The sequence below is a fragment of the Amblyomma mixtum genome, chromosome 5 (assembly GCF_055824585.1).
Source record: "Amblyomma mixtum isolate Tamu chromosome 5, ASM5582458v1, whole genome shotgun sequence".
NCBI lineage: Eukaryota > Metazoa > Arthropoda > Arachnida > Ixodida > Ixodidae > Amblyomma > Amblyomma mixtum.
The window spans coordinates 126,353,287-126,373,765 of NC_143016.1; positions in this window are offsets into that span (position 1 = coordinate 126,353,287).

Genomic DNA, 20,479 nt, shown 5'->3' on the forward strand with positions numbered 1-20,479 from the left:
CAAGAGCTTTTCTAGGCAGCCTACACATCCATGTAGTGACAAGAGTGGACGCACGCAGAGGTATTCACCTCCTGCAAGATTAATACAGCGTTCTTGAAAAATAGCATTTGAAATAGAACGCCATAGCAACAAATGCAGGACCTTGAACTTGAAGAGTAGCGCCCTGTTAGTGCAACAAGCTCGCATCTGAAAAAGATTTTCAAGCTGAGAAAAAATTCTAGCATTTCTTTAGTTCGTGAACAAAAGTAGAGATATGGGTACCATGAGCAGCTGTGCATTATAAAAATGCTTGATTCAATATGCATGAGAGAGTGTAGAGAATCGTGTAGTTCGTATCTATGTGATTAGGATGCATCTTGGGACCGTGCAAAAGACAACAGACGAGGAAGAGAACAGCTAGACAGAGCGCGGAGCTTCAACTGAGTTTATTACACTGGTGCGTCACATTTATACAGTAAATTCATGCCAGAACTTGACAAACGACCATCACACGACACTGGTGCGCTGGCGTGTGCGGGACAGCATGTTAACCAGATATGTAAACTCTTTACCACATAAGTCAACCGAGGTTTTGCTGACAAAAGAGCCAGATTCTTTGTCGTAAATTCTTCGTAAACAGCTTCATAAATTCTCGACTTCGTTTAGATGAAAATTTTTTTAAGAATGTCATTTCGTGGAATCGTGGCGTGCAACCACGGCAGTGACAACAATGGTCGGCCACATGCCGATCCCCCCGCTAAACCGCCTACTCCTGCGTGGTGCTCCTGAAGTCTTTAGTTTGTCTAATGTAGCTTTTGCCACAGGACAGGGCTATTCATTCCATAAACGACCTCGCTCATGCACGGGGCGAATCTGTCTGCGTGCTTAATACCGCAATCTTCCTCGCAAAAGCTACAATGGACAAACTGGGAATTGTACGAACGCCACTGCCATGGTTGCACGCCTCGTCTTAAAAAAGTTCGCGTCTGAAGTAAGTATAGAAGCGTACGAAGCTTACTGTATTAAGAAGGAATCCAGCTCTCGTGTCAGCAAAACCTCCGTGCACTTGTGTGGTCAAGAGCTTGCATATCTGAATAATATGCTGTACCGCACATGGCAGCACAACAGTGTCATGTGATGGCCGTTTTCTGGGTTAGTTTGCGATTGCGATGAATGTATAAATGTGACGCACCTGTGTAATAAACTCATTGAAGTTCTGCGCTCTGTCTTGTTGGTCTCTTCCTCGTCCGTTGTATTTTTGCACGGTCCCAAGATACATTCTAATGATAGTCGCCAATTAGCCCTCCTTTCTCTGTTATATTTACTGAAGTGAAGCTCTTCTGGATGAGCACCCGTCGTGCCTGCATTCCTGAAAAGCTGTCGGTGACAGCATCAGCAGGTGGCAGGTGCTGTGGCCGCCTTGCTGCTGTCGTGCTGGTGCGGTCGAGTGGAGCACTCTGCACGGGAGCAGTCCGAATAGGAGGCTGCGGCTCCTTCCTCGAACAGGCAAAGTTATGCAGTGCTGCACAGGCAGTAATGATTACTGCAGCTTTTTTCGGCTTGTGCTGGAGCCCCTTATCCAGACAAGGGAAGCGGCGCTTCCAGACACCGAATGTTCGCTCGACCACATTACGGGTCTTGATGTGGATAAAGGAATATTGACTTGGCTTAATGCCACAGCTCGAAAATGTGGTCGAACTTTGTGATGTTGATCGTTTTTTTGACGCAAGGGCATCTAGGGCCAAAGAGCGCTAAACACAATGTTTTTGGCTGGTTCAGGTTAAAATTTGTACACATGTTAAAAGCAAAGCAGGGTGTATAGGGCCTAAAAAGTAGTGAGTATGTGCACGATTATAGTGTGTCCGGAGGCTGTAAGTCAGGGGCAATGGCCTAAAGTGATATATATGGCGCCTAAAAATTGGGGTAACAATTGTTGTATATAATATACGAAGCCAAGTAGCCTCAACCACGGTGCTCTATTCAGCAACAAGGGCGAGGCATCTGACAGTTAAGGCTAAGCTCAGCCTTCTGCTCAGCAATGAGGAGGGGCTGAGGTTACTTGGAATAAGAGATATCTTGTAAAAAGCCTACATGAGCTAAAAATTTAAAAACCATATCCAAAGAAAACAAGCAGTAATCACCTATGAATAAAGAGGGGTGCATAGGTATTTTGAATGTGTATAGTTCTGGGAAGTAATGTCGTCTTTCTGTTTGCAATCTCGGGCACATAATTATTGTGTGGACAACTGAGATGTGTGGTGGCACCAAACACCATCACCTTGGGACTCAAGGTGCCTCTGCGGGATGACCGAACGTTGTCATGCAATGACAATGACAACGTATTAACTAACCTTCCTTGCGGCGAATTTGCTGGGACAGGGTCTGGCAGCGGTGTCATGAGGAAAGGGTGGCATGCGTAGCCAACATGTCCAAGCAGGACTCCAGGCATCCGACTTTCCTCGTAGAGTACCCGCAGGCGAGAATTGTCAAATCTCCGACTGTCACAGACGGAGCCTGGCCACTCGGCAACAATGTCAAAGAACTGCAGCTGGGGTCCGCTGACAGCCAGTACAAAACCAGCAATAAGACCAATCAGCAAAAGCTGGCAGACACATGGAACCTTCTATTTCTTCAGCTCGTAATGCAACTGTTGATACGACAGCCTATCGCCAAGAACACCCTTCTCTGAACACGCGCGAAACCCGCCCTCATGCGCATCCAAGGAAAAAAAAAAGTGATAACGTACAGTGTTTCTCTTCATGGAGAACGTCGCTACATTATAACGCGGTATTTGCTTTATAAGAAAATACTCAACACGATCGCATATTTAGAAGAGACATATTTCTCTATCTGCCTGCGCTCGACGCAAGCATACTTGTTTTGTTTTAGAAGCTTTTTAAGATCCGCAAGCGATTCAGCCTAGGAGAGACGACATAGTGACGCCGTAGCGGGATCAAACCCGCGTCTTTCGGGCAAGCATGCTTGCGATTCTGGTACGTTTGTAATAAAATGACAGCATGTGGACTCACAGAACTGACAGCAATAAAATACAGCACGTGCACTGCATGAATGAATACGCGGGAGCTGAACAGTCGTAACTGTTCAGAGAACTCCAATTTTCATTGCTCACCTGCACATTCATGAAGAAATAGCCCTTGCGGTTTCGGTATACTTCCGCATCTCGGCCACCAGGGCTGTTAATGCGGACATGGGTGCAATCAATGCAGCCGGTTACTTCAGGAAATTCGGTGATTTCATACAAGTCCCGCATCAGCCTTCCCAATTTTGAGACGGCTGGAAACTGCGCCAGCATCGGGCGCAAGTGCTTGGCTACCAGCAAGGTGAGCTTGCCAACTGCGCTGCACACCATATACTGCGAGATCGGCACCAGATACCCCGTCAAAGTTTGAAACGTGCCGGCCCCGTAAAATCTTAACGCCAGGAGCAGCTCCAGCATCGGAGGCACGGGATGTCCCCTGTTGCAGGACTTTCGCGCAGTGGCAACATGGTGAGCAGCTCCCGCACGGCGTTCTTTGAAAAGCGATAGCGGGCGAGGAACTGCTCGACGTTGTACAACTCCATTGGGTTCCGCCGATCGCATAACGCTGGCCGGAGGATCTTCGGCAACGGATGGGCCTCCGAAAACGTCGATGGCATGGCACGCGAACTCGAACGCAGCTACTCTCCGCGCGACGTCCGTTCGGTGGGCGGCCATGTTGGAAAGAAATACGAAGTCATCGTCAAGCTAGCCCTTAAGCCGATTTGAAAGTGGGACCGAATGGGATCGAGCCAAGTCGATCGCAAGTCGTCTTTTAAAGTCGAGTTTCGTTTAGAAACACGAAGGAGCTGCCTTGAGACCGCTGAATGTCAAGTTCGAGTGAAGTTAGATTTCTAGACTCGGGGGTAAGTGCAACGTGATGTTCCGGAGTCCTCATCGACGGGATGGCCTCGTCCGTGGAAAGTGTGATCAGCTTGGATCGCAGGTCGATGATCGCCTGATGCTCATTAAGGAAAGCCATGCCCATGACCACTTCGCAGGAACATTGCCGTAGCACAAAGAAGGTCGCTGGATAGGGTCACTCGCGCTGTACACTGTCCTGATGGCGTAATGAGGTGGCCCCCTGCGGTGCGAATTAACAGGCCGTCCCAAGCGGTAGTTATTTTCCGCAGCTGCATGGCGAATCGACCATTCTTTACCGAATAATAGGCTCCTGTGTCGACTAGAGCGGTAACTTTGCGGCCGTCGATAATGACTTCTCAGTCGGATGTCCTGGCTGTGGCGTTGCACCTCGTCCTCGGCGTCGGGTATGTGAATAGTGGGTGGCGCTCGTGGGCGAAGCTTGTCTTCATGGCGGCGTAGTTTTGAAGGCGGTTCGCCTCGTGGTCGAGGTTGTATGCCTCGTCTGCGTAGTAGGCGCGGCGTCTTCGTACGGCGTGGTCGCTGGAGAAACTTCGTCGTTTCGTCGGCAAGCAACCTGACCTCCACAGGTTGCTTTGTTTAGTTTCTCCTACGGGGGCTAGGGGACATTCCTCGGACAGCCGCGGCGTAGCTGCGGCCCGGTGATGCAAAACGTGCGGTGGACGGTGACGGGGAGCGGGAAAGACGGCTTTACGGCACGTACTGCCCTCTGCGCGGGTAGTCATCGATTTCCCGTGGTTGCTGGCCGGGGAGCGGTCGTGGGGCGTCGATGGCGAAACCTCGCAGGCCGATGCGTCTGTACGGGCAATGGCGAAGTATGTGCCCGGCATGGCCACAATGGAAACACAGTGGGCGGTTGTCGGCAGTCCTCCACTGGTCGCATTTTCTAGTTCCGTTGCTTCGCTCATAAGGTGGGTGGGCGTGATACAAGGGTCGTCGTTCTTTTATAGCTGGTGCCCGTCGAAGAGGGCTTTTCTCGTCGGGGCGCAGGACTGCGTAGTGCGGCGGCATAGATCATGGCTTCAGCTGCCGTTTGTGTCGTCTGTGACGGGGAGCCAAGTGCATGCTGTACTTATTCCCGGACGATTTCCTCAAGGTTAGCTACTTGAGGCTGGTTGGAAGATGGTAGCAGGCGACGCAGCTCCTCCCGTGCCATTTCCCGCAGGTTGCCTCCGAATGTTGTGCCATATGAGAGGGCAGTCGAGGTCACTTGGGGCTGTCAAGGAAAATGACGGGCTCGTGCTTCCAAAGTTTTCTCAATGGCGGCTACTTCACTGGCGAATCTTGCGACCGTCATCGGTGAATTGCGCGTCAGACCGCCGAAAAGGTCCTCTTTAGCACCACGCATCAAAGGCTCCACCTTCTCCTCCGTCATGCCAGGATCGACACGTCGGAAAAGGCGCTTCATGTCTTCTACGTACGAGGTCACAGTCTCATTCGTCTGTTGAATTCTTGACTGGAGCAGGACCTCCGCTCTTCCCTTACGTACGAAGCTAGTAAACGTACGAAGCAGCTGCTTCTAGAAGGTCGCTCAGGCCGTGAGGGAAGATTCGTGGTTTTAAAAACACGTTCTAGAGGGACGCGTCCAATGCAATATAAACGTTTCGGAAGTTAGCTCTGTCGTCCCAGGCGTTCAGCGCTGCCACACTGTCGTACATGTCCAGCCAGTCTTCTACATTTTTTTGTGGTTCTCCACGAAAAGTCGGTGGCTCGCGGGGCTGGCGAAGCAGGACGGGAATTGTCTGTGCACTAGGTTCCATCGTGAAGGGCATAGCTGGATAGCAGGTCAGCACCTCGACCAGATATCACGTAGTGAAGACTGCAGTCCGGTGAACAGGAAACCAGTGAGAATGGCTCCCAAACGAAACTCTTTATTTGGGCTGACTTGCGCCCGCAAAGAATTGAGTATCGAGATAAAGCTTGGAAAGTTACTAGAACACTCTGCAACAACGTAGAGTCGGCTCCACCTGAATGCGACCAATCGAGATAAATTTAGGCGCGCCTTGCATCACAGAAAAAGCAATAAAGCAGCGTGCCAGCAGCTTTGAAGAACGAACAAAGAAGCACTACAAACATTCGTGGCACTAAGAAGACATCAGAACAGAGAAAGAATAATTGGAGAAAAGAAAAGAGCAAATAACAATATGGAGAAGTTAATCGATCATGTGGCGAGAATAGACTGCTAAGTGGAATACTAAGCATTAGAACAAAACAAAATTTATATATTGCCACGACCAGAGGAGCCGTGAAGGTAGGCGTCGGGAAGAACCCAAGACTGGGAGCCTTCTTTTAATTGAAGAGCCAGGTTCCAGGACCCAGAACAGAACAAGCGCGCCCGGAGAGCCCACCGCCACTTCGTCGTCGTTTTCGACTGAGCGCGGAGGGCACGGCGCGTTAGGCGCGTGGCATTATTCCCCCCCCCCCCCCCCCCCCGTGAAAGAAAGAAAACGTCGTCTCCATGTGGAATTGGATATGTACAGGGAGAGGAGGAGGAGGAGCAAAAACAAGAAGAATAGAGGGGAGGTGAACTATACAATGCGCGCTAGATGAGAGGCGGGGAGAGTCAAGTTCACACGGGGGCAAGGGAAAAAATGTACGAAACACAGCGTGAACACAGCGCTCAGTTACGCGAAAAGTACGCCTTTAAGCGCACTACATCCCCGACTTCAGGCCGTTCACGCTGAGGGCCGACGATCACAGTTCCATGGGGGACAACCTCGTAGTTGACGCTGCTCAGGCGGCGAAGGACTGTACGGGCCAAAACACCTATTTCTAAGCTTTTCGCACAATCCCTTGCGGCTGACGGGTGTTCCCACCCACACGTATTCGCCCGGCTCGTAGTGCACGTCCCTGTGCCGGAGGTTATAGTGTCGGGCATCGGCGGATTGCTGGTCGTTGATGTACAAGCGGGCCAGCTGACGGGCCTGCTCTGATTGTTCCACGAAGTGGCTTGCTTCAGGGGGGATCTCTGCGTCGCCGTACGGCAGCATGGCGTCTAACATCATGCGGACCTCCCTGCCATACACGAGACGAAACGGGGTGAACTGGGTGGTTTCCTGCGTCGCGGTATTATATGCGGACGGGACGTACGCCAAGACCTCACCCCAGGTTTTGCGTTCAACGTCGACGTACATCGACGTACATGTCCGCCAATGTTTTGTTGAACCGTTCCGTTCGACCATTGGTTTGGGCGTGGCGCGTTAGGGGCGTGGCAATATGAAACGCGCGGACAATTACTTTCTAAGTTTATTTCCCATCTAACACTTGTGGGCAATTCCTCTGCGCGGGGACGCACAGGCAGTCACTCGAGGCAGGACTTTGTACAAACGGTTTATTCTCACATCAGGGGGGCCGGTCGTCGTCGTGGCAGCTGGGTCAGGTGGTCCTTTGGCAGGGCTGGTCCAAGAGCGAGAGGGCGCGAGCCTTCCCGGTCTCGCCTTATAAAGGCTTTCTCCCAGCCTCGCTCCCCCCGCCCCCCCACTCGGGAAGAAGGGGTCCGAGGCTACCCGCGGTGAGCGGCGCGAGATTTGACATGCCCGCGAGCAGACCCTACATCTCCCCCCCCCCCCTCAAACGTCCGTCCCGGGGTGCGCCAGTAGGCGTTCGATGACCTCCGAGTCCGGGTCCATAGAGTCGTCGCAGGGGGGAGGGGTGCTCGCCGGGGGGCCGCTCACCGCTGGCTTGACGGGCTCCTCACGAGCCGCCTGGGGGAGCGAGGCGCCTGGCTCTGCTGGGGGCCCTGCCGGCAGCGCCCTCCAAAGCTCCTCGGCCGCCGGGGACAGCAGGTCTGGGCGGCTGGATTGGAGGATGCGGAGGGCCGCCTCCTCCGGGCTGCCCCTCTGCAGTGGCGCAGCGGGGGAAGGCGCTGCAGCCGCCAAGAGCTTTTCCGCCGTCTCCCTGCGCGCTCTATGCAGCGCACCGGCCTCGTGGCGGGGCCGGTGCACAACAAGTGTGCCGCAGAGGGAACACAGGCCGGCCCGCTCCTCGTCCTTGTACTAGCGGCCGATGGCTCCTGGACCGCCTGGGTTGCGGCTGCTCGGCGGCCGAAGCGCCGGCTGGGTGCTGAGGGGTGCCCTGCGCCTGATGATCCCTGGCGCCCTTGCGTTGGCCTGCACCACTGGGAGGTGCTCTCCAGTGGTTAGGCACGTGGTTTGGCTGGCGGTGGGGGCCACCGCGGCCGTGGAACCTGCGCCACTCGCGCGGCTCCTGCCTCCAGCCGGGTGGCGCGCCTTGATGGCGGCCACCGTTCGACGGTGGTCTGCCTTGCCTTCGGGAGTCAGAGCCACGGGCGTCGGTCCGCTGGAGCTTCCTAGAAGACATACTGAGAGGGCGAGAGCTTGGCGAGTGATTATTAATCGAGAGACACGGGTGCTACCTGGTCCTCAGGTTGTAGCGTCGGTTGCGAACCGCATCGCTACCTGCTCGTCCTCCCGGGGGTGAGATCGCCGCATCGCGCTGATTTTCCACCGCTTCGCAGCCATCGTCCTTGCGAAGGTGGAAAGCCTTCAAATCAGCGACATGCACCGGACCGGCGGTTTCGCCGTTTGTCAACAACCGCAGCTGGTAGGTGAGCGGCGTAGTCCGTGCCGTAACTTCGTACGGCCCAGCCCACTTGTGCGCTAGCGACGCGGCGAAACCGCGCGCTGCGTTACTAAGTGGGTGCGTTCTCTTGAGTACTAAGTCGCCCGTGTTGAAAACGACGTGACGGCGACCTTTGTTGTACTGATCCGCCTGCTCCATGCGCGCGACATCGAGGTTTTCGCGGGCTGCTCGCTGCGCTGCCTCCAGGCGCTCCCGGAGCCTTGCCGCGTACTGCGAAAGCGGAGGGGGCGCAGGCCCCGCCGCGTCGAGTAGGGCATTCTCTAGCGGAAAAGCGATCTCTCTCCCAAAATTCAAGTAAGCGGGTGTAATACCCACTGACCTGTTCACGGTTGTCCTTGTAGCGAACGCCAGTTCGAACAGCCGCGCGTCCCAATCTCTGTGCTGCTCGGTCGTCGCGACCAGCATGCTCTTCAGATTTCGATTCACCCGCTCGGTTATGTTGCTCTGAGCGTGGTATGGACTCGTTCTCCTGTGGCGGATTTGAAGCGGCCGAGAAGAGTCTACAAAGACTTTGCTTGTGAAATACGAAGCATTGTCTGTAATCAGGTCGGAAGGGAAACCGAAACGAGTGAAAGTCTCCAACAGTTTTTCCCAAATTCGTTCCGACACAAGCTTCCTAAGGGGGAAAACCTCAACCCACTTGGAATAGTGGTCCGTTATTACCAGGATGAATTGCTTTCCGCGCGCGGACCGAGGGAGGGGTCCCATGATATCGCACGCGACCACTTGCCACGGGTAGTTGCTAACTACCGCCTTCATCATGCCAGCGGGCTTGCCCGCCCGAGGCTTGGTTACCTGGCATACCGGGCAGGTACGGGCGTATCCCAGCACATCCTTTCTCATGCCTGGCCAGGTCGCGACACGGCATAACTTGTTGTAAGTCTTACTGCCGCTGCCATGGCCTGCCAGCGCTGAGTCATGGAAGTACTGCAGGAACCGTTTCCGCAACCTTCTCGGGACCACGACTCGGAAAGGGGATGCTATCGCCTCTTCCTCGTCAAGTTGGGGAATATAGCGGAGCAGCAAGCCATCATCGCCCAGCATATACGCGTCTACTTGCCCTCAGCGTTCCCGGTGCAAGCTGCGCTGCTCGCAAGCTCCTTCAGCACCCGCTGGCAAAGACCGTCTGCTTTCTGGGCCTTGATCAGCTCTTCTCTACTGACCGCTACTCCCCAAGACAGATTTCTTTCTGCCTCGCTCCTAGGCAGGCGAGCGGGCGCCGCCACGAGCTGCTGTGTTTCCCTTCTCTCACAGCACAGTGCGGGACCTTTGTCCGCCTCCTCATTCGCCAAACCGGGCGCGACACTCCCGTCCGCCCTCTCCTCCTCTTTAACAGCGGTGACGCCGCTTTCTACGAAGCTGGGCTGCGCCTCTGAAGCGCTTCCGCCAGCATTCCACGGTGCGCGCGATAAAGCATTGGCCACCTTATTCAAGCTGCCCCGGCGGTACTCGATGGCGTACGCGTAACGTTGCAACGTCAGCGCCCATCTCGCGAGTCTGCCTGCGGGGTTCTTGAGCCTCTTTAACCAAGACAATGCCTGATGATCTGTCTGCACGGTGAAGACCGCTCCGTTTAGGTACATGTCGAACTTCGACAATGCGAACATGATCGCCAGGCATTCCTTTTCGGTCCCGGAGTAATTCCGCTCCGCCGATGTGAGCGTGCGACTACCGAACGCGACAGGGCGCAGTTTGCCCTCGTGTTCCTGTAACAAAACAGCTCCAACACCGTAGTCACTAGCGTCTGTCTGCAAGACAAACTGCTTGTTCAGGTCGGGGAGGCGCAGACTAGCGGTATTCGCTATCGCGCGAGCCAAGGCAACAAATGCGTCACTCTGTTCCTTGCCCCAGACCCACTTCGAGCCTTTACGCAACAGCAGGTTCAGCGGCCTTGCAAGCTCCGAACAGCGCGGGATGAATTGCCTGTAGAACACAACCATCCCCAAAAACCTCTGCAAGCTTTTCACATCCATGGGGCAGGGGTAGTTCAGAATTACCTGCAGTTTGTCATCATTCGGTCTCAGTGTGCCATCATCCACGACAAAGCCCAAGAGGTTCACTCTCTTCGATGCCAACTGCATTTTCTTTGGATTGATGGTTAGACCGGCACGTCTCATTCTATCGAGAACGGAATTCAGGTGAATGAGGTGCTCCTCGAACGACTGTGAGAATATCACAACGTCGTCGAGGTACGCCATGGCGTAGTTGAACCTTGCATCGCCCAGCACGATGTCCATCAGTCGCATGAACGTGCTCGGGGCGTTATACAAACCAAACGGGAGTCGAGTAAATTCGAAGAGCCCGCGGTGGCAGGTGAATGCGGTTTTCTCAATCTCACCTTCGGCCACCTCAATCTGCAGGTACCCTCTGCTTGCATCTAGGACTGTGAAGAACCTCGCATTCCCTAACGCGTACATCACAGCCTCGATCGACTGAAAAGGGTACGCAACCGTAGGCGTCAGTGAGTTGAGCTTACGATAATCAAAACACAGCCTGACCGATCCATATTTCTTTGGTGCTAGAACCACTGGTGACGCCCAGGGACTTTGTGAGGGTCTCACCGCACCGGTGTCAATCATCTCGTCAAGGGCACAGTCGAGAAGCTGCCTCTTATGCGCACTTAACGGCCTCGGGTTACACCTGAAAGGGCGCGTATCACCCGTCTGAATCTCGTGCTGAAGCAGGTCGGTTCTGCCCGGTTTCTCCGTGAAGCAATCCGAAAACGGGAGTAAAGTTTCCGCGAGCCTTCGGCGCTGACTACTGGGTCCTGAGAAAGACGCAATAATCGCTTCTAACGGGCCACCGTCTCTCAGCATCTCGAGGGAGCTCACCTGTCTTTCTGTTGCACAGTTGTGGACACCCACCTTTTGTGCAGGACAGCCGGGCAAGGATGCGCTTTCGAAGGGAATGAGGGGGGCGAGCTGGCTGTAACGATAGCCATTCTCCCCCATGTCGAGCACAATGCCTTCGCTCGAGAGAAAATCCCTTCCCAGAATTACTGGTATCGACAAGCCAGGCCGATAGACGAAGCGATGTCTCCGCTTTCTGCCGTCAAAGCGGATCGTAAGACGCACTGCTCCCTTTGCCTTTGCCGCCCCAGCTGCTAAGCTTAACGGGGTTTCGGCCGGTCTGACACGGATGTTACCTATCCGGCAGGCCTCGTACACCTCGTCACCGACCAGTGACAGCGTTGAGCCCGTGTCTACGAGTGCAGAGTAGCATCGACCCGCTAACTGCACTAGCATAAAAGGGCTTGAGCGCGGAACTACTCCCTGAGCTCTACAGGCGAGCGGGACAAAGGCCTCCCCGTCGCCGGCGCGGGAGTTCTTTTCCTGACTAGCGCCTTGACAACCATGAAATTCTCCCGCTGACGGTGAAAGGTCGGTGCCACCAGACATCACCGCCAGCGCCTGGCGTTTCCCTGCATACGCCTATTGGCATTCGCGTGCCATGTGGCCGGGCTGGTTGCAATTCCAGCAAAGCCGGTCGTTCACCCGCCGCGTGCACGGAGGACCCCTCGTTCCACGAAGCGGTTGGGGACGACTCTCCCCTTTCTCCGCGCATTCCTGACGCTCGCTCGGCGCGTGGCCTGTGAGGCCGGCACGGCGCCGCTGCTCGAATGCGTACGGGTCCAGCGCGCGAGGGACAACAGGGGGTTCCGCCTGCCTTTCCACGGCCATTACCTCGGCGCGCCGAGCCCTCATCGCGCATTCTCGGCCTCCATCCCATGCGCATCCCGGTTCTAACGATTCGGCCGGCCTGGGGGGCGGCTGGTAGCGCAGCTCGGCCAGCAAATCCGCCTGCACGGTTTTGGCCTCCTGCGCTAGGGCCTCGAGGTTTGTAAAACTGCGGCCCCGCAGATACGGCTTGAAGCGTGGATGGCACTGCCTGATCACACGCGCAACCTGATCTCGGTCGGTTGCCGTCGGATCTGCCCTCTTGTACAGCTCTTGCATTGCGCGTACGTACTCGAGGAGGCTTTCCTCTGGGTGTTGGGTGCGCAACGCGAGCTCCTCCAGCATCCGGCGCTCATAATCAGGCGGCAAGAACTCGGCGCGGAAACGGTCTTTGAAGTCCGCCATCGACTGGAAAGTCGGCTGGCAGCGCCTCCATCGCGCCGCGCTCTCGACGAGTGCTACAGGCAGGACCTGCCCTAGCATCACGTCATCTGGGGCGCCCAGAGCCGTCTGGTAGTCCTCGAGTTGTTGTAAAAACTCGTGGACTGATTTCGCGTCCGTGTACCCGGAAAAGGAAGGGACCTCCATATTTATCCGCGGGCGCGATGCTGTCGCCGATGCTACCGATGCTGCGACCTGGTTGGCGCCAGCCACCGAACCGAGCTGACGGGCTAATGCGGCAAACATCTCAGTCACCTGCCCCATTACGGCCGCCGCGTCGGCCGTCTCACTACCGGCTGCCCCGCCATCCAAAGCCGTGGCTGAAACATCCTTTCTGGGAGGCATAGTTCGCGCTAACTCTCCGGCCGCACCGGCTAACTGCTCATGGCTACAAGAACATTCATATACACAACAATCTATCTACAAACACACGGAAATACACAACAGAAAACGCCCGAAAACTACATAAATAACACAAAACCCCTAACAAATTTACAACACTACACAAGTCGCTACCCCGCGAACATTCCGCCTGACCCGCTCCTTAACCCTATCGGTCCGGCGTGGCCCCGAACAAAGACGGCCTGCCACGAGTCTGGCTGCACATCCCAAAATCGGCAGAGAAATCGTCCACAAGGTGTTAATTAAAGCCGCACGCTGGGCGCCATTATTTGTGGGCAATTCCTCTGCGCGGGGACGCACAGGCAGTCACTCGCGGCAGGACTTTGTACAAACGGTTTATTCTCACATCAGGGGGGCCGGTCGTCGTCGTGGCAGCTGGGTCAGGTGGTCCTTTGGCAGGGCTGGTCCAAGAGCGAGAGGGCGCGAGCCTTCCCGGTCTCGCCTTATAAAAGCTTTCTCCCAGCCTCGCTCCCCCCGCCCCCCCACTCGGGAAGAAGGGGTCCGAGGCTATCCGTGGTGAGCGGCGCGAGATTTGACTTGCCCGCGAGCAGACCCTACACACTACAATTGGAGGAATCACTCGAATAAAAGAGAAAACAGTGCAAAAAGGCATGACATCGAAAAGAAAACAACAATAAGCTGTTTGCAGTGCTGAGACGACTACGGCGGAGAAGAATTACCCCCACAAAAATTGGTGGTTTAGTTTTTCCCGGAATGATATGCGGTCAGTGCATGATGGCATTGTGTTTGGCAGACCATTCGGTAGTGCTATCGCGTCCGGAAGAAATGAAGACTTCAGTGCTGCGGTGCGACAATTGATGCGAGCCATTTTATCGTCATGGCATAGGAGGCTAGACGTCTTGTGCGGGGATTGTCTATTTGCGGGTTTCCGAGCATAACAGCTCTCTGCCTCGTCACCAAGGACCAACTCGAAATCAAAATAATAACGTAGAAGCGTTAATTGCTAGGTTCTGCGGAAAACCCGGCATCGTCGTCGGCGGCGGCGTGAGCGAAAAATCTAAAAAAAAGTCACCCGCATGCCACTTAGAGATCAACTGCCCTTGTGACGTCATCACAACATGCCCAACATGCTATTTTTCCCGGCCATGATGGTAAAAATAATTAAACTGGGATTAATTGCTCCACATCATTTCCTTTATTGTGCGCTTGCCTTGCTCCTCAAGGTACCGTGTATTCACATGCTGTCATCAGCTTTACGGCAGAGAACGCGCGTGAATGTGGCAGGTAGCCTTGCCAGCTACTTACGCCGATATTTGGCGGGTGCTTTTCACTGCGTGGAGGAAAGGGTTTCCCTGTCTTGCCTGCATTTCCTAGTGGAGAATCGAACATTATTTCTGAACGCGGCTACCGTGTATCGCTTAAGTGGTGTCAGGCTGTCTGCCACGCGCTCGCGCGTCCTCTTTCATAAAACTGGCGACAGTGCATTGCAAGATGAGCCGTTCTTTTTACATCCGCAGCAGCGCTCTGAGAAAACGTTATTTTTTATCTGGTCACAGCCGCCGGTTCTTGGCATTTCTCTCGAAGAGGTTTTGTTCTGTTCGCTTGGTATTGTTCGAAAGGTGATCGGTGACGCTACCGTTTTGCTAGAGAACACATGTCACAAGTCATATGTCACTGCATCCCTGCTCCGACTCCTTCAGCTCTCTCTGTGAATAAGATTAATTGCGATTTTAGACCAAACGCGGAAAAAACCGGTACATCGACTACCCTGCATGTCAAACAAAGTATGTACATAAAACATGCCCAGTAGGTAACTGCCCTGCCGCGAAAGTAACTGTAATGCCGTAGTTGCCGCGTCCACTAAAACATGACAGGTCCAAGCTGAGGAGTTTAGTGAAGTGACAAACATCCAAATCATGGGGAAGATTCATGTGACAGGGCCAAACTTTGTTACCAGCAATAACAACGGTGTGGAGCCCGTCGACATTTGCATATAGCTTTGAACCTCTTGAGATAGGATTAAGGGTCAGTATCCTTCAAAAAAAAGACAGTGCATGTAAGGTCACCACATAAAAAATTCACTACTTCACAGAAAACACTGTGTTGAGAAGCAGCTCTCGGTTTTTGCGTCCAGACGCAATGCTCCGAGTGTTCCAAGAAAGACGCTGTCTCCACAAACGCTTGAGCGCATCTACTAAAATTACAGAGTCGACGGTGTGCCAGTAAATCTTACAAATACGCATGTCATCATAATCAGAAGCAGCCTGACTACGCCCACTGCAGGACAAAGGCCTCACCCATATCCCTTCATTTATCCCGGTCCTGTGGCAGCTGCGGCCGTTCCATGACCGTAAACGTTTTAAACCTACTAGCGTGCCACCGACTGCACTGCACCGTTCGCTTCAAATCCAGTCAGTTACCGTTAATGACCATCGATTATCTTGCATTCACATATTACACGCCCCGATCACGCCGATTTCCTCCTTTTCATATAAGATTAGGATGTCATTATGCCGCGTTTGTTGCCTGGCCCACTCCGCCCTCTTCATGTCTCGTAACATTACATCTATAATTTTCCTTTTCATAGCTCACTGCGGTGTCCTCTAATTGGGTTCGACTTTTTCATAGGCCTCCGCGTTTCTCCCTTGTAGGTGAGTGCCGGTAATATACAGGCGTTACATACTTTTCTCTTGAGGGGTATTGGTAAACCATTCATAATCCGAGAGAATTTGCCAAATATGCACCACCCCATTCTTATTTTCCTTGTATATTTTACGCTCGTGATCTGGATCTGCGGTCACCCCGTAGCGAAGAAAGCCTTGCTGAAAGTTCGTTTCGAACGTATTGTATTTATTTCACATTATTCGTATTTTTGGTTCATATGCTTAAACCCCACTACGAATTAATATTTTTGAACATTCTTACAAATACGTCAAACACACCTTTTGCCCACTTAGTATATTTATTTTACATTAACAGCATACTAAAATATAGGGTCAGTACATTAGATTACATTAAAAATAGGCTGAAAATATACATTTATTAGATCGGAAATATTGTTACGTGGCCGAAAGCGAGGATGACGCAAAACGACCCGGACACAGAGCACTGCAGAGAGCACAGCGACTGCACACAGCACAAGGTGCTAAGCCCACAACACGCGGACCACCGAGACATTTCGTTCACCTCGTCTGCATTCACATAATCTGTTGCACGGCCTCCGGCCACAAAAACACCGTCTCCGTGTTCACTAAAGAAGGCAGGGACGGCGAGAGGTAGAGCTTGAGGTGAGAGAAGTGGACAACATCGCGCTGAGCTCCTGTGGAGGTGGTATCCGGGAGGGCCGGACCGATCTCGTAGGTGACGGTGGTTACCTGGCCCTGTACATGGTATGGGCCAACATATCGCGACGGAAGTTCTTTGGAAAGCCCAACGCGGAGAGACGGCGACCAAAGCAAGACGAGGGTGCGAGGGAGTGTCACACAAAGGTGTGCCTACGATGTTGAATGGTAGGCCCTCTGTGTGCTTGCAAGCCTATAAAGCAGAGGAAAGGCTTCGAAGAGGAAACTCACGACGCCGCACTTGATAATGACTGAACAACAACCAAAATAGCGCACTGCAGGTACACAAAGAAAATGCTACAGGCTGCTACCGCAGTCCTACCACACTAAAGGTCCTCACTCGTAAATCACAGTCACAATCATACAGGCTTGCTATTAGACGAGGGTCGTTCGCACATCATCTCGGACGAGGAGTACGAACAAAATCTTAGGTGGTACCTTGTTTCAAGAGATGCCACTGTTTTACGAGAGGAGTGTTGAGGAGGATCAAGTCAAGGGAGTCGGTGCGGCCACGTCGCTTTAGCTGGATGTCGGCCTTGGAGCGTCCTCGTACTGGTGACGAGGTCTGGTAGGTAACACCAGCCGCTGGCTGAGTCGGCGTTCCCGAGGCGTTGACACAGGGCTCGCGTTCCGAAGACGCGGTCAGCGTCGGGATCCACGGGGCCGGAGCATCAGCCGGTGGGGACCACTTCTGGCCAGTAGGCCTCACGATCGAACAGATCTTGGAGCAGCTGACGGCCGTGCGGCAACGTCCGCACCTAGAACGTTCTTCCTCCTGTCCATGTCGCCACCCCTCCTTTCTTCTTTTTCTCCTCAGTAAATATGGCCCATACCCACGCTAAAGTGAGCTAGCTTACTTTGCCCACGCGGGGAGATCTTCTTCTTCTTCTTCACCTCTTTATAATGGCACATACCCACGTGGGGGGATTGGCCAAGGTGTAGTGGTATACATAAGAAAATTTTCATAGGATTAAACGTGAATTTTGAAAAATGTATTCATGAAAAACGACAGAAGAATATTTGAAGTGAAATAACAAAGAACATTTTGGCGATAATAATAATAATTAAAAAAAAAACAAAAAAAAACTCCGAGACTTTAAAAGAGTTAGCAAATCAACCTACCAGTTGCAATTATGTAATCATGTAGATTCCCACAAATTGAACTCAAAGCAAATCCTTTGGCGCTCGCTCCGAACGATAACAGCACTGGCATAGATAACGGGAGCCCTAACCTGGAGAGAGGGACCTCCAGGTAAATCTTTCTCTGAAGTGCGAACTTTGGACAGCAGAGGAAGAAATGGTCCACAGATTCAACGACCCCGCATGAATCACATAGGTTTGTTGGAGAGCACCCACATCTGCATAGGTATAAATTTAAACTGGGAATCCTGCACCGCAGTCGCGTCATTGATACCTCACACTGCCTGGTTTTACACGAACGGATGTTCCATTTATACGCTAAGTGCTGATAATCAGCAGTATTTAGTAGGGGATCGCGTAACCTGGCTGATATGTGTTGGAACCGCTGAAACCTGGAGATCGCCAGCAGACTGAAATTCGGGACGGGATGCGTTACTGGCCCGTCAAGAGCTGACCTTGCTAAATAATCAGCCACCTCGTTGGAATGAATGCCTGCATGACCAGGAACCCAGACAAAACGGACCTCCTTTAAAGTGGACGGGACAAAAAATCGCAGGAAGCGGCACAAAAAATATTTTTGGGAAGTTTCAAGGGAGACTAAAACTGACAAACAATCAGCCAGGATGATAACGTGAGATACATGACACGGAATTTTGTGCAGGGCCATTCCAAGAGCCAAAAATTCCGCAAAGAATATGGGGATATAATCTGGGATGCGGACAGAATAGCTCCATGCCAAATCCTGCGAAAAGATGCCAACTGCAGCTTTTTGGCCGCTGACGGAGGCATCAGTAGAAAGCACCACATGATGGGGGAATTCCGCTATATGACCAGAAAGAATGCCGTTTAAAATGTTTGTGGGCATGTGTTTCGCATGAGATGGGAAGATGTGGTCAAAATGGAATTCCACTGCTGCCGGCGTGTCGTCAACCCACTGCAAGGAACTGAGATCAACACCAATCGGGGTTAAAAGTTTCTGCGTTAAGGTAATTTGTGGCATTTTATACCGTGGCCAATGATGGTAAAAAAATAAGGCCTGCTGAGACACAAAAATAGGAGTACTGACATTAGTCATCGGGTCCAACGACCTGAGGAAAGTTCGCACCGTGAGTATTTGAAAGCGGGAAATTAAATCGGGCATACTGGCTTCGAGATAAAGCAGGGCGTTTGAAACTGATTTTGGGAGACCAAGGCAGAGACGTAGAGCGCGCCTTTCCAGTAAGATTAGGGGTTGGACCTTGTAGTTTGCGCTACCAGAGAACAAAACGCAACCAAATTCAAGTATAGGTCTTACATAAGCTTTGTAAAGTAACAATAATGTGTCGCGGCGCATCCCAAATCTTTTATTGGCGATTCGTGTCAGCCGGCCTAGAGCGCGTTCTCCTTTACGCACGTTGTTCTTGATATGAAGGCTCCAATCTAAGGTTGGATGGTAAGTAACACCTAGATATGTAACAGATTCCACTTGTGGAATCAGATTAGAGTGATGGGCTAATGAAATGTACAAAGGCGTGTCTGGAGGAAATACCAGTGTGCCACATTTGTTAACATTCAGGGATAAATTAATACGGTGCAACCAAACTCCAAGAGCATCCAAATATCCCTGCATAATCTGGTAAAGCGAATGGATATCCGTGGCCGAGGCGAAAAAAGCTATGTCGTCTGCATACACAAAAACTGTTATATCAGGACGGATGGGGATGTCACTGACCAAAATATTAAAAAGCAGCGGTGATAGTACCGAGCCTTGCGGCACTCCTCTTGATTGATGGTAAGTATTAGAACGTAGGGTACCCTCTGCGCAGTAAAAGTATCTGTCCTTTAGAAATTCAGATATCCATGCATAAATGTAGGTTGGAGGATGTAACTGCGCAAGTCTGTCAAGTAAAATAGTATGTTCTACACTATCATAGGCCTTTGCTACATCAAGAGTCACCAAAGCTGAAACTTCTCTTCTGCGTATCGAGAGCCGGATTCTACTCTCAAGATCCACATGCGCGGTCCATATAGAGCATCCGCGACGAAAGCCAATCTGTGCTGGGCTAAGGCCATTAACATCCTGAGCATGTTTTGTGAGACGGCTGTGCACTACCCTTTCAATTAATTTGACTAAATTTGAAGTTAGTGCAGTTGGCCGAATATTATCTAAAACGTACCCTTTACCAGCATCTTTCCTCAATAAAATAATTTTCGCTATCTTCCAAATGCTTGGAATCCATGCATTGTTCAATGAAGTATTGACAATATCTAAGAGGTTGCTTGTGAAATCCTTGGCTAAAATTTTAATCATACCAACAGTGACACCATCTTGCCCGGGAGCTGCAGGGTGCATCATTGCTAGGACTGAGAGGAGCTCTGACGCATCAACCTCGGTATAATCTGAAGAGGGTGTGATTGCGCGCAAAGGGACATTTCTTTGAGTCTGGAAACGTACCGCTAGTCCCTGAGCAATACTATCCAGGGTTTCCTGAGCCTTTTGGGGGGATAACACTGTTGAAGAATTAAGGTGAGGGACTGGAGAACTCTTGTTACGTTGCATAAATCTATACAGGGCCTTCCGATTACGAGGATTTGAAAGATAAGTGTTCAAATTTTGGTTATAGTCCTCCTTGGCTTTTGCAATTGTTCTTTTGAAAGATGCAGAGAAAAATTTGTAATTTAACCAATTTGCTGGACTCTGGTTGCAGGATAGCCTCTTCCAGGCCGCTTTTCTGCAACGATAGGCCTTCTCACATTCTTGTGTCCACCAGGGAGACGGCTGTTTATTGGAGACTGCTGCGGGCACAGTGAATACTGCATGGTCTACTGCACTTTACAAAAATGAAACCGCCTGCTGAGCTCTGTCATCCCGGCTAGTACTGACTATAGAGGCAAGTGAGGCGGACATCAAACTTTTATAAATATTGTGGTTGACAAATTTATGGTTTACACAACTATTTTTGTGCGGAGATAACCGGATAGTGAAAGTTATAGGAAAGTGGTCACTAGAAGTACCCGAATCTTCTGTCAACCAGTCA